Raw genomic sequence first — 10,428 nt, 5'->3', positions numbered from 1 at the left:
ACAGTATTTCTGTTTTCTTTTCTCTATTGAGAATGGACCTTTCCTTGGCACCAAAGTCAGTCCTCTTTGCCCTTTGCCTTTTTGCCACGCTGGCCCATTTCCCTTCCCCCAGCCTTCCGGGCAAGCTCTCACCATCTTCTCCTCAGCCCCACCAGTGTTGGGACAAATCCTGTTCCACCTCACGCATTGTCCAAATGGATCTTGTGATCCTCTTTTCTTTTCTGATCCCTTTTGCCAGCCAGCCATCCTTCCCCCATGCCTGAGCAGGGCTGGCTACTTCACAGGTTATTTCGTGTAGAGGAAAAGTCACTAAGAGAAGAGATTCTGGTAGCAGGGAAAAGGCTAGATTGAATGTTTAATGGACCAGTTTTCATCCAAACAGAACCTCTGGACCAAATGCATCGAGAAACCCTGTTCTATAATTTCTTATTTATATAATGCTGATACAGTAACCCTGTCTCGTCTCCTTCCCACCTTGTTGTTCTTTAACCACTGCCAGGTTGTAGTCATAGTGATTTCACATGGCATTCCAACAGACATACTTTTTTTTCCCCAGTTATCTTTTCCTCCTCTGAATGAAGTCAAGATCCTAGAGTCCTCTCTTCATAAGGGGTTTGGTAGCAAGTGAGGGGAGCTGAAATTTTGTACACATACTAAATACATTGTGAATTTCAAGCAATTCCTATTTTCCTTTCAAAAACTTTCCCTTTTTTAAATTTGAAACTTTTATTTCTTCAAGGTCACTTCAGATTTAATTGACCAATATGATATAAGCAAAGAGCTAATTTAATAATCTAATATGGCATTTTGTAAAATTGCCTGACAAATATATTGTAAGTATGATCACATCTCTCTGAAATGAAAATCAAGACCACTCAATGTCCTTTTGTCAAACTGATTGTATCTAATTAAAAAAGAAAGAAATCCCAGCGATGCAGCTTTTCTTCCCATTAACATGCACTGCACAGGTTACTACCTAATTTAATAGAGAATGTTGTCTTGCATTGCTCCATCCCTCATGAAACTGCCCTGTTTAGATGAAGTTATGGGAAATTTTGAGTTAGTTAAAAAAAGAAACAGCAATCCCCACCCTAATACACAATAATATAATTTGACCATTTATTTCCTTTTCTTAATAAGCGTATCCAACTTGGAAACAGACGTACTAGCCCTTGGCCTCATACCTCTGCTAGCTTGACTCTCTGATTTCTTGGTAAATAGATAAACATGCCTATAAGATTAAGTGACAAATTCACATCAGCACCCAAAGCTCTTTGATCAATACCACTAATCCGTTAAAGATTACAACAAAGAATCTTAGGTTTCTGTCCCTTCATTCTGGTATTGAGTGTGAACTGAAAAATAAGGGACTAAAATGTTTCTAAAATTAAATGAAAAAAGAAAATTACCCTTTGCACATTTTAAAGATAAAGAACCCTCATTAGTGTTTCTGCTAGCCTGGACAGACTGCCTTTGAAAGCAATTTAGGTATAACAAAGTAATTTTCAAATTAGAAAAGGAACGGCAGGTGTATGAAATGAGACTGTAACAGGGGCAGCCACACAGCCAGATCCAAAGTCCCATCTATCTCCTGGATCTGACAACAGTTAATTTGACCAAATGGCAACTGCACCTGAAGGAGAGGCAGCAACAGCTGAATTTAAGCCAAGGCAAACGCCTACTGAGAACTTAGCATAGGATTCAGAGTCCATTGAAGCTGGTGGGAATTTTTCTGTTGACTTCAATTGCCCAAACCTGGCCTTCATTGCTTTGAATAAATGAGAGTTTCTGACTAAGCATCTCCTCCTTCCTAGTGGAAAGAGCCCCTGTGAGAAGCTTCACTGATTTACAAGCTGATGGGACTCTGCTTTAATTTATTTAAAGTTATTTATATGTGTGAGAGTATGCTTGGAGAGTCAGGTTCTGTGGGGATGAAAGTGGAAAGGATGCTTGCCAACATGCTGCTAAGGTGACCCAGGTAAGTGTCCCCCACTGTCTGTGACCTGTTAAATAGTTTTGAAAACACTCCTGACTGTTGATAAGAGGCTTGCTTATTGCTTTTGGTTTGCTTGCTTCTGATTTCCTTTTGTGTTCTCATTTGTATTTCCTCCCTCTCCTCTGCCATAGTCTTTTGCTTGTTATAACTGAAAACTGATAGGAGAAAGGTAACTTTCTGTAAATGTTCCCTGTGCACTAATGTTTAAAAATGTAGTACTCGATGAGCCTTTGAGCTGACTACTGGGGTTGTTAGATCAAGGTCATAATGAGTTGGTACGTTTGCTTACTACAATATATAGGAGCCTAATGGCAGCTGCAATCATTTACTTTCACTCCCTGGCTCTTCGAGAGTTATTTGCTTGGTTACATGAGTTGTCAACAATAATGCAGATGGGGATGAAACCTGGAGAAATTAACATAAATAGTGTCAACGTGCTGTCTTCTGATGTAGTGCCAGTTTCTTTAGAATTCGTTTTATTGCTCTCAATATTTTCTTCTCATCGTCACTACCACAGCATAATTTCAACACTGAAAATTAATTTCGTCTAAATGTACTGTCCTGTTCAATCAGTGATGGAGGGTTCATTCAGTCACTCCCTCCTCCTCGCTTTTCCCCACCTACTATGCTATCTGCTGTTTACTGCTTGTTCTCTGGACTTTCACACCCCCAACGTTTGAGAAAGACAGAAAAATGCCATGGTATTTCATTTAGTTTATTTTAACTCTACTCCCTTGGGTTGTGAGAAAGTGAAAATTACTTTGTAAGAAAAGACTTGGCTAACATAAGAGAAGATATCACTAAATGCTGAATCTGAAAATCGAAGTATAGACAAGGTGCTATTCAAAACTGGTAAAGTAATTCCTTTGATCTTCAGGCATGTTGTTTCATGACCAGCATCTCCTGAACACTGCTGTGCATTTTGAGGCTTTGTTGCTTTCCTTTTTCACCTCTGTTGAATTTACAATACGGTTGCAGGTTTCTGTGGTAGAAAGAATGGCCCTTTCATAGGATTCCTGTGGGAAGTTACAGTAGGGTGAACACCACAGGGGAAGGATAAGATTGATGTCTTCTCTTGAAAGATACATTTTAATCTAGTTTCTGAGAGGAATTCTGTATTCTGGATGAAGAGAGAGAAGAAGAGAGCTCAGGGTGGGTAATAAAGCTCATAGTTTCCAGCTCTGGGGGCAGGAGGGATGGAAGTAGCACTGGTTTGAATGCAGAGGCTGTACTGTTACCAGGATTTGCTTGTGTCCCTGGCCTGCAGGCATTCATCCAAGGTTTCTCTCTGCCCAGTACATCCATTCCTCTATCTCTGAATTCTTTTGCATTATTACAGTGTCTGTCTGGCTCCTTGGAGTGAGTTCCATCATGTGAAGTGAAATGGGTAGTAGGGAGATAGGGGGACCAGAGAAGAGATAAAAACTAGGCAAGAAATGTAAAATAAGGGGCTGAAAAAAGGGCACTCCAGAAATACTAGAACAGAGTGGTTGTATTTATATCTGCAAATTGCAGCTGCAGAGTCCTACTAGCAGCAGCAGGGCTGTCTTGCTGAGAAAGAGCAGGAGGAGAATCTTCTAGAAGACTGGGCTGTTGTAACTTGGTGGGGAGAGGAACAGGCAACTGCCCCAGGTTGGTGGAGAGCCAAGGGCTGGGGCAGGTGTAACGAGGTACCTGAGAGAGTGGTGGACATCCAGGTCGAATCACATCTACCTGGAGGCTGAAGGTGATGCCAAGCAGTAACAGTGTATGTCTTGGTCTCTGCTATTTTAAGTCCATTTGTCTGAGTGCTGAGTACCTTTTGACAAAATAAATCATGCTTTGTTTTGAAGATTTTCTGCATCGCAACCTTTTAGTAGTGCCTCTCATCTTCCACAAGAAAAACTCTGTTGGAGGCAGGTCTGGCAGGCTGTAGCGGCTATCGTCAGCCAAGGGGATATGATTGAAAGACTTGTATCGGAGTGGTCCTCAGAGCCTGTGTCAAACAGAAACAGCTTCAGGCAGGTAGCTAAGAGATGTGGTTGAGGGTCTGTCTGACAATCTGAGAAGGGACAGGTGCCTCCTACTAGAAATACTTGAATTTGGAGCGAGTCCAGAGGAGGCCATGAAGGTGATCAGAGGGCTGGAGCACCTGGGAAGACAGGCTGAGAGAGCTGGAGTTCTTCAGCCTGGAGAAGAGCAGGCTCTGGGGAGACCTTACAGCAGCTTCCAGTGCCTACAGGGGCCGCTGAGAAAGCTGGAGAGGGGCTTCTTACAAGGACGTGTAGTGACGGGACGAGGGGGAATGGCTTTAAGCTGGAAGAGAGTAGATTTAGATTAGATATAAGGAAGAAATTCTTCAATGTGAGGGCGGCGAGGCGGTGGGCCAGGCTGCCCAGAGCAGCTGTGGGTGCCCCATCCCTGGCAGTGCTCCAGGCCAGGCTGGATGGGGCTGGGAGCAGCCTGGGCTGGGGGGGGGGGTGGTGTCCCTGCCCGGGGCAGGGGGGTGGAACTGGGTGGTTTTTAAGGTCCCTTCCAACATAAAAAATTCTATGCATTTCCTCCCTCCTGTTGATACCTAGTAGAACAAGGAGGATTAATTGGTTATCTATCATTAGTCTGTATTATCATGAACAAACTGCTAACCCAGGCAGCCCCAGACAGATGATTTTGGCATGTAAAATGGGGTGTAGGGAGAGCCTTCAAGAAACTTGGATACCTGTCTGCAAATCCTGCAAGATGTCTAAATTCATTTTGATACTGTGCTTTGAATAGCAGCTGGTCTGTATTCTTCAGCTGGACATACTCTGCAGACTTCCTCAGTGCATGGTAGGAGATATTCAGAAAAATGTTATCCACCAAGGGAACATCAGACCTTTTCTACAGATTTTTCATTCTGAAATATAGATTCTGTATTTTTCACTCTTTGCTTCTAGAAAGTGTGGTAACAGTTCTGATCATCTGAGTAATAATGGTACTTGGACTACCATTTGCAGATAGAATTGACATAACCAAGAAAATGGAGATGGTAAATATATATATCTCGTATGTTATTGCCTTTCAGACTTTTTTCACCTATGTGAGCAGGTGACTTTAACATTATGGGTTTGAGCATTTCTCTGCCTGGATTGACTCATTACAAGGGCAGTCATTATGTTCCCTCCAGACAGATTTGCCTCTATATCAATTTAGCATACCTTTAATTACAACAAGGAACCCTTTAAAATTTCATCTGTGTTGTAAGGGTTTTTTTACATTCTAGTTGAATTCCACCCTGTAACATTAAATTGGACTAATTTACATACAACTGACCTTGCCTGAACCTATACTAATGTTAAAAAAAACAACCACAAACCCAAACCCAAGCTTAGAGTATAAAGTCAAGCAAGTCAAACACTTAAAAGTCCCAGGATCAAGGACACTTATGAAACTTTAAATCACCCCTTTCCTCATTCCAGGTGACCTTTGTTTTGCTCAATATAGAGTTCCCACTGAATAAGTAGTGGGTCAGTATTTCTTTTAGACATTGTTCTTCTGTTATTTACTGAGTTCTACTGAAACCTTGCATCCACAAATTAAAGAAAGCGTAGTCTCCTGGTGCTTTTGCATGGTCCTTTCAGTGTTGTATCTTGCTGATTTGCAGTTGTTTGTGAATTAATTAACATGGCATCCCTGCAGTTGAGGCAGTGTTGGCCCCTGTGTCAATATGAACTAGGCATAGATTAAAAGTGAGTGCTAATATTGTAAATCCAGTTTGAAGTGACTAGTGTCTAGTTTTGCAAAGCGTTGTGTTTTCTGTAGCATGTTATATGTTCAAACTGAGTTTTCTGTTGGTCTCGGTTACAGATGTGATTGTTCAGCTTGTCTGCAAATCAAACCCCAGGTGTCTATGCTTGAATTCATGACCCTATCACTTCAGTGAGGTGGAACTCTTAAAAAATTACAACTTCTACATGCATGATTGTATTATCAGAAGCTGTATGTCTAAGGGAGCTAAACTAAGCTCCTATGTGCATTTCTCTCTGCCATCTTTATTTTTGGAGAACTTGATTTCTACAACCCTAACAATTTCTTTTGACATAGTGTCTTGTAATGGAATTCTCAGAGGTAGTTTTTCATATCTGTGTGTACATTATATATCTAAAATGTAAATATTAAGTTATATGTATACGTGCATATAAAATATATATTCACAATTCCACTCCTCTGCATCCCAGCCCAGACTGACTTTGACCTTTTTCCCCTTGAACAAGGCAGAAACACTAATTGTAGAGAAGAGGTAAACTGGCTGCTTTCCATCCAGCTGTGTGATGCTTGTTGACACAAGTATTTGTCTTCTCAAATGAACAGCGGCATAGAAGAAAGCTCAGAGCTCTTACTGTGCTGGGGTGCCTCAGGGTTTGCTCAAGGGTGGTCAGGGTGCTGTGTGGATCATGCAAAGTCCACTTAGGCTAAAGGAGCTGTGAGGATATATATAGCTGATAAAGAAGCTATGAAATTCTGGCGGGTTTCTAAGTGAGCAAATATTCTCAGAGACTGAAAATGTGGCCAGACTTGAATTAGTTTAATGGTAACAGGAATTTCCTTCTGTGACATTTCTGCCCTTGCTAAAAATCCAGGTCTCTGCTTCAGAGCATGAAAGTACTAGATAAGGCTGTCCCAAATGTTAACATGCACCAAGTGTATTTTCACCAGACCTCATGCCAAAAAAATGACTCTGCTGCTTTACTCAAGATCAAAAAAAAAGTCAACAAACATCCAAAACTAAATGTCCCATTTGGAAAATTTGAATTGTTTTAATGAGAGAGATTTATTTGCAAGGAAAAACTGGATCTCAAATAGAAAATGCTAAGTATGCTTAACTACAGCCATCGGTCGTTATGAAGCCACTGTAAAGACCTTCCTCTGGGTCAGATACAAATCTTTTAGGTCATATTTGAATACTCCAGTAACACACAAAAATTTCAGATGTGCCAGTTTTCCTCCTACATTTTTTTTTTTTTTAGCAAATAAGACTTCCAGTTACCTGTCCTGTAAGCTTCTGAGAGATTCTGTTTCCTTGTGAACTCAGGTTGGATTAAAGCTTCTCAGCACAGCGATGAATCATGCCAGAAAACAGCCTGGAGTTCTTACTGGCATGCTGGACTTCCTGCATTGCGTTCATCATTCTGCTGGCCTTGGGCTGGTCAGGCCACCACTTCCAACCTTTGCTTCTCCAAACATTTAGTTGCTAAACATGGATGTGTTGAAGCGTGACCTTTTCTTTGCCTTTTTCCTCTGAGCTTGCACAACTCTTCCCTAGCTATCCAAAATCTGTTTTCTTTGTATATATTAAGGTGATTTGCTTTCATGGTGTACCTGCATCTCCAGAGAAAAATATAAATTAACATGAATTAATATTGGCTTTACATTCTTCCCCCCCACCCCCCCTATGTCACTCCTCCAGGTTTTCTTCCCTTTTAATTGGGAATGTGGTGTAAAGGGCTAATTCTGTAAAGTCTTGCATTTCCCAGTCCCCTTTTATTTCAGGGAGTGTATAACACTTTGCAGGACCTCCACTCAGGTCGGGATTCAGCCATTAGATTACTGAATATTCTTCAAAAGATAACCACAAAGATCTCATTACCTCAAACCCTTTTGAATGAGGCAGCAGGAAATATACCACATGAAGCAATCATGCGTTATTATTTAAATGGCCTAAGATAGATCCTCTTTTTCTTTACTAGCATCTTTGACCTCCCTTCTTCCTGTAGCCAAGCCACAGAAAAATTACATTTTGTAGCATACGTTTGTACACGATGCTCTCATTTGGTTATTTCTTTTCCAAGTGAAAACCACTTTCCTCCCCCACCCCTTTCGAAAATAAAATTGAATTTCTAGGAACTTAATGTGCAAACTTCACTGTTACATCCTGCAAAACTGAGATTACTAAGTGGAGTCAGAAAAGAAAGCTGTTTTTTTTATGATCACTTAATCAATTTTAGAAACTTTAGATAGTCATTTGTGGTCTAGTGAATGCAGGGAACTAAATCCAGAGTGAATGCCAGAAGCAACAACTACAGTCCTTTTTTTTCCTAATTGAATTCTTTGACAATAGGTTCAAATTCAGAAGCCCAAGTTCTTAGTCTCCAAAATTCAGATACTTGGAACATTAAAATGATTAACTCACATTACAAGTATATTTACAATGTTCATGTCAACTGAATAGTGTGACATGCTATAGAATTCCTTCCTTTATAGTAAGGAAGCAGTAGAGCTGGGATTTTTAGTTTTGTTCTTTCTTTCTTCAGCCTTGAATTGGTAAATGGTAAACATTTTCAGTAGGGGAATGCAGGCAGAGGGGTGATCAGCACTGACAACATGCAGCTGTGGCCTTGCCTCAGCGGCAGTGGGTTGATTGACATGGATGATGTGCAGCTGTAGCTCGTTCCTGCTAAGTGGTTAAATAGCCCCGAGGAGTGTGGGAGAGGGGGTTGGGTGGGGGAGGAGCAACGTGGTCTGACCTCTGGGAGAAGGGGATATAGCACAGACAGTAGAATCTGACCAAGGGTAAAGCCTTGTGGCAGCCTACTAGTCTGATTGCGCTGCAACAGTTGGTGCCCCGTGTGAGGCTGAGTTGGACTCTGCCTACAACGGTTTTCCTCTTAGAGGAAACAATGGAAAATTTCTATTTTAATGGATTTCTGAAAAATTGTGAGTGAAAAATTTCCTACTATGTTGGAAAATATTTCTGCAAGCTTGTCCATACTGGCTGTTTCTACCTTTACTAGATAAAAAAATCATTAGTTCATAGAAAAATTAAGTGTGTGTTTTTTTTTTTAAACTGTGATTGCTGTTTGGCAACAAACAGAAAATTAAACTTCAGTAGCTCATGGAAAGCTACTGTATGCATTACAGAGATTAGAGGGGGTACTGCTATGTGTATAGCATAACTGTATGGTGTTTTTCAGCTGATTTGTAATGGAAGACTGCAGTGTATAAACACCAAAGTCTGCTATAAATGCACTCTGTGTTACCAGTATAAAGAACACTTTGATTTGATGATGCCAGCTAACTTGCCTGCTGTACTAGATATAGGCACACAGGGTGTCTGAAACAAAGCTGAGGAAACAACCTAGAGAGACTGCACTTGCTTGCTAGTTTTAATTAGCCATTCTCCTCCCTCTGTTCTCATGCAGGATTTTCATCCTTCAAATATATTTTAAAAATTCATAATGTTTACTGCTTGTTCACACTGCAGGCCATTTGATTTTTTTTTTTTATAGTCTTGCTGGAAAAAAAAACCCTTATACCCTGTCTTGCATCCCTTGCTGCCTTGGTCTTAGTCCAAGTTGCTTGGTCATTTGTTATATACGTCATAGGAGATCACATATCCTTTGTAGCATTTTTGTTCTCTACTCCCTTGAACTTCTTTATGCCTCAAAGAATTTGCTGCTTTATTTCTTCTTAAAGAATATCAGCCTTATTTGTCTACTAAATCACTAGGCTACTCAATTCAGTAAATAACTTGTTTTCCTTATGTTATGTCATCTCTATTTCTATACATTCTTTGGATAAAAATGTGGCAGTTCAGGTTTGTCAATATGAAAAGATGAGGATTCTTCTGCTAAAGTACCTTTAAAAAGAGAAATTGTACAACATACCTTGACAATTCTCTTTCAAACTTGAAAATGTGTTTCTATGCTTAATGAAATCATGCTTTTAGTGTATATTCCCTGGAGCCAAAGGGGTTTTAATGTGGATGTAGAATGTAGTAATTTTTCCACAGTTCCACATTAGCTGTTGTTGCTCGTTGGTTTACACCTGACTTGTTTCAGCTCCCTGAAGGTATACTGATTGTTAGTTAATGATGGTTAAAATTTCCTGTCCGCTTTGCTTGAATTCCTGGGCAGATCATGTTACACCTTGGCGTGTTGTGTGTGCCTACATGTGCATGATAGGTGTTTTCATAATTTTGTGAAAGATGATCTTTGTGTGCCCGAGCACATCTTTCCATTACATTATTTTGAGGCACAACAAACCTTTTGTTCCTTCAGTTCTTGAGAACCATTGTTGTTGTGCAGTAATAACTACATAATAAATACCTAGGCTGACGATGAGCCTGCACTGTGCTGGTTGCTCTATAAGCTTACACAAAGAGTTAGTAATTTTAGGTTGCAAATTCTCTGAGAGTAAGAAGTCATATGTAGAAGAGGCTGTATTTAATAGAATATTTTGATCCTTTTTTTATGAATGACAAGAACTGAAGCATTCAGACGAGTGACTTGCGCAAGGTCAGAAAGGAAACTGGAGCTGCCCAGCTCATCTTTCTAGCTGGAGTTTCAGCAACTTAAATGTACACTCTTCCTTCATGTAAGTTCTCAAGTATAGTTCTTTGGTGCTTCAGGCACTTTTCCTGAATAAGAAATTTGTTGAATCTTCCCCCTACTGCTCCTCTCCCCCCCGCAAGCCCC

At 40.4% G+C, this 10,428-nt stretch overlaps 1 long non-coding RNA gene across 1 annotated transcript; it reads right to left on the bottom strand.

Moving 5' to 3' along the window:
* Positions 1-2,695: 2,695 nt before the first annotated feature.
* LOC119152485 lies at positions 2,696-4,101 on the bottom strand. Its single transcript, XR_005105792.1, has 2 exons — positions 4,072-4,101; positions 2,696-3,971 (listed from the first exon to the last, which is right to left on the bottom strand). It is a non-coding gene; the product is annotated as an uncharacterized LOC119152485 (long non-coding RNA).
* Between the last annotated feature and the right edge of the window lie 6,327 nt (positions 4,102-10,428).

This window comes from Falco rusticolus, chromosome 8 (genome assembly GCF_015220075.1).
Source record: "Falco rusticolus isolate bFalRus1 chromosome 8, bFalRus1.pri, whole genome shotgun sequence".
NCBI lineage: Eukaryota > Metazoa > Chordata > Aves > Falconiformes > Falconidae > Falco > Falco rusticolus.
Note: the sequence above shows the minus strand (reverse complement) of the source record. Positions and strands in the feature narration are given on the sequence as shown.